Below are 3,819 nucleotides of genomic sequence, written 5' to 3' on the forward strand. Positions count from 1 at the left end.
CAACCACATCCATGGTCTCTTTGTGCTTTATGATACTTCTACCCAAAACCTTGTCTTCATCGGGCTTTGGAAGAGGAAAATCCACTTCTTTCATCTGAGCAAGGCTTAGAGGATTCTTTGTAGAGTCCTTATTGGATCTGTTGTTGGGCTTGAGAACCATAGGTTTCATATTCTTGGAAGAAGTTTCTCCAACCTTATTCCTCCTAACTGGCTTGAGCTCCAAAATGATTGATTCCACCTTTGTGCTATGCTTCACAGATTGTGATTTAGAACTTGTAGAACCAAAATTTTTTTGCATCTTTTCATCAATTTTCCTCCTTTGCTCTTTGACTTGCAATTCAGCTGTTGCTATCTGGATTAGATCGATTCCATCAAGCTTTCCTTTGATTTGAATAGTTGGAGAAGTGGTGATGGCAGGAACTAGCACTTGAGATATTTGAACTGTTGTGGATGGCTCTCCTTCCCCTTCCCTTTTATTCTCCCCCTTTTGTTATCATCAAGGGTAGGGGTCAAGCCTTGTGATTTTTCCAGCTACATTAGTAGATTTGTCTGAGTTTGTTGATTCTGAAGAATGGTGACCATAGAGTCTTCAATGATCCGAACTCTGTTTTCCAATCTAGCCAGCCTCTTGTCAGCATCAGATGCTTTCCTCAGTCTCCCCAACAAATCTTGCATAGTACCATAAGGCATGACTGAATCCAACTTCTCAGCATTGTAGGATTTCAGATCAGCAATGTCCTGCTTGAGTTCATCCACACTTAGATTCTGTTTGAAATGCTGCAACTGCAAGAGATGCAGAGAGTCCAGATGAGCTTGAAGAATTGCCTTGGTACCAGCATCTGTAGTTTCCTGAAGGGCCTTCTGAATAGTCATTACTTGCCAGACCAAAGTTACACCAAATTCTCCTGGTGTAGATGCCTTTGCCCATGCCCAATCAGGTAGATCTGGAACAGAACTTGGGCCTGCTACTCCCCCTAAGTTCATGCTCTCATCCAAAGAATTAGAGTCATCATCATTAGAATTTACTCCAAATTCTTCAGATGGCTCACCAGCTTGAGAAGGCAGCCTGTTAATAGCATCTTTGTCTCTAAGAAGAGATTCTGAAGTGTGTACAATGTTCAAAGTCTGTTCTGCCTCCACATTGCCCTGAGCAGCCAACAATTGATAGGCTGGAACAGGGTGAGTAAAAGTGTCAGCATCCAAGGAAATGTTATCAATTACAGCTTTGTAATGTTGCTGAAATTGTCTTTCCTTTTCTGCATCATCCACTATCATTGACTCACTAGCAATGGCTGGATCCACCCTTATAGCTTCTGTACCTGCCTTTCTCTCATTTTCTCTATTTTCTTACATCAGGGGCTCCCCCTGGCTCACACACACCCTCACACCCTCACCCTCACCTTCTAAGGTGGCACTCCCCTCACTCACTTTTGCCATGCTGGAAGAAATAACATGCATATGGTGACTTTCAACCTCTCCTTTTTCCTGGGAGCAACCCAGCCTCTCACTCAAATTATCACTCCCTTCCCTCAAACCTAAAAGTGATTGTACAGTAACCATGTCCTCTACAGTTGGAATTGTTTCTGTTATATGAGTAGAGACCATCAACGGATAGGGAGTATCCGTTGAAGTGGAAACTAATGATATCAACGGATAACTGCTGTTAAGCTTATCCATCGAAGAACAACCACTTGTCAACGGATGAGAGATATTCATTGAAGAAGGAAAAGATACAGATATTGAAAGTGACATAATTGTTGAATCTGTGTGAATTGATTTTAAATGAGGTGACACAGATTCTTCAACTATATCTGAAAGAATTGGCTGATGATCCAACAAATCATCTAAAAGATTATGATCATCAGGTTTTGAGTGGGGCTCCTCCCTGAGTTTTAAGGAGGGAGAATCAGGAATTGATGTGAATATCATATCCATATCCAGAGAGGGTGATGGAGAGTTTGATGATTGATGTGTTTCTATTATGAGAGAATGGGGTTGTGACTCCACATTTGCTGGAGTCACATCAAGCTGAATTTGAGAAGGCAAAGATACAGGTGGATGTATATATGCTGTGTGTGCCCCCTGTGTGGAAACTAGGGTCTTGGCCTTCTTCTTCCTTGAAAAGGCTTTGATTGGTGAATGTGTGGCTCTAGTGTCCCTCCCTCTTTTGTTCTGTGTCCCTAGTTGGGGACTATTTTCAAAAGCTACATCCTTTTGGGAGGATGCAACTAGGGATGTGTTTGACTCCTTTTGAACCACCACAGTCTTTTGAGAGACTGTGGCTTGGCTGGCTGGGGTACCACTCACCTCTCCCACCTTATCCTGGGGGGTTTCTTGATGTTCACCCCTCCCCTCACCACTCACACCATGTTCACTCCCTTCAGGGTTTATGGTAGTTGTTACAACTGTTGTCTTTTGAGAAACAACAGAGGTGGTTTTCTTTGACTTGTGTTTTGAAATTTTAGTTTTGGTGGCTTGGTAGGAACCTGTTTGGACAGAGACACAGATTCCATTGCCACACTGGAAGGCAAAGAAACAGTGGGGTTGGAAACATTAGGAGTTATTAAAGTGTTTACCTCACTTACCTGTGGTGTATTCATGATTGGCAAATATACCAATGGCACCTGGCTGTTGAGGTTGATTCTCAAAAGGTCTGCAAGGACCCTTTTCTCTTGTGCCCAGCATTTGAGTTTATTGCTCTCATTAGATATAACCAGTCCTTCAGTAACATGGTTAGCCAATAACATAAAGAATCTAGCATAGTAGATGTTATGTGGTCTATTAGCTTTGTTACCTAACCTGGAACCTAATTCTAGCATGACATAGTTGCTAAAATTAAAGTACCTATCAGAAACTAGCATATAGAGCATATTAACAAGAGATGAAGTTATGGCATCAAAATTGCTAATCTTCCCAGAGAAAACCTTGATAAAGGCATCTCCAAGAAAACTCCATTCTTTCCTAAGGCCCTTCCTTCTAATACTACCTAAGCTAGCAGAATCAAAAGCATAGCCTATGGAATTTAACATAGCAGATACATCTTTATCAGTGTGTGGTGTCATGGCATTATTCTCAGGCAACTTAAAGCAAGACTGTATATCATCACAGTTAATACAATAATCCTTACCTTTGAGAGAGAAGGCAATAGTCATATTTGTGGAGTTGAACTCTGCAGTTGTCCAAATCTCCTCAATTACCTCACAGTAAATGGTTGGGGCTTCCAGCATTGCATAGCTTAGTTTGCAATTTTTGATGAAGTCCATCATCTTGTGATAGTCAGTATGGGCTTCATTCTTTTCAACCAAGGCTACGAAATTGTTCTTTTCATAAACAAATCCAGACTGAGATATAATTTTGACTACTGGTGCCATTGTTGTGAGTAGAGGTTGCAGAGAAAAACTTGAGAGTTTTGGGAGAGAAGGAGAATAAAAATTGCAAGAAAGCGTAAAGTGAAAAGAAGAAATCAATGGGCTTTTATACTTTCTTGAATTAAAACGTAAATAAAATGATTAAATGATACTTTTAAATAAATTACAGCCGTTTAAGAATAAAGAAAACGGTAGAAATTCTGAAAACTGCCTTTAATACAAATATATACAACAGTGTATATCGGTATCAACGGTTGAGTAAAAGAATCAACGGTTGTGACTCACTTAAAGTAACTGATGTGACACTTCAACGGATAAGGTAAATAGTTATCCGTTGATGATCAACACTATTTTATCCGTTGAGGGATAAAATTACCAGAAATGTATTTGTCTTTCAACGGATAATGAACATCCATTGATAGAACAATTTTGGCTTTCAACGGATAGGGAA

This window comes from Apium graveolens, chromosome 10 (genome assembly GCF_009905375.1).
Source record: "Apium graveolens cultivar Ventura chromosome 10, ASM990537v1, whole genome shotgun sequence".
NCBI classification, from domain to species: domain Eukaryota; kingdom Viridiplantae; phylum Streptophyta; class Magnoliopsida; order Apiales; family Apiaceae; genus Apium; species Apium graveolens.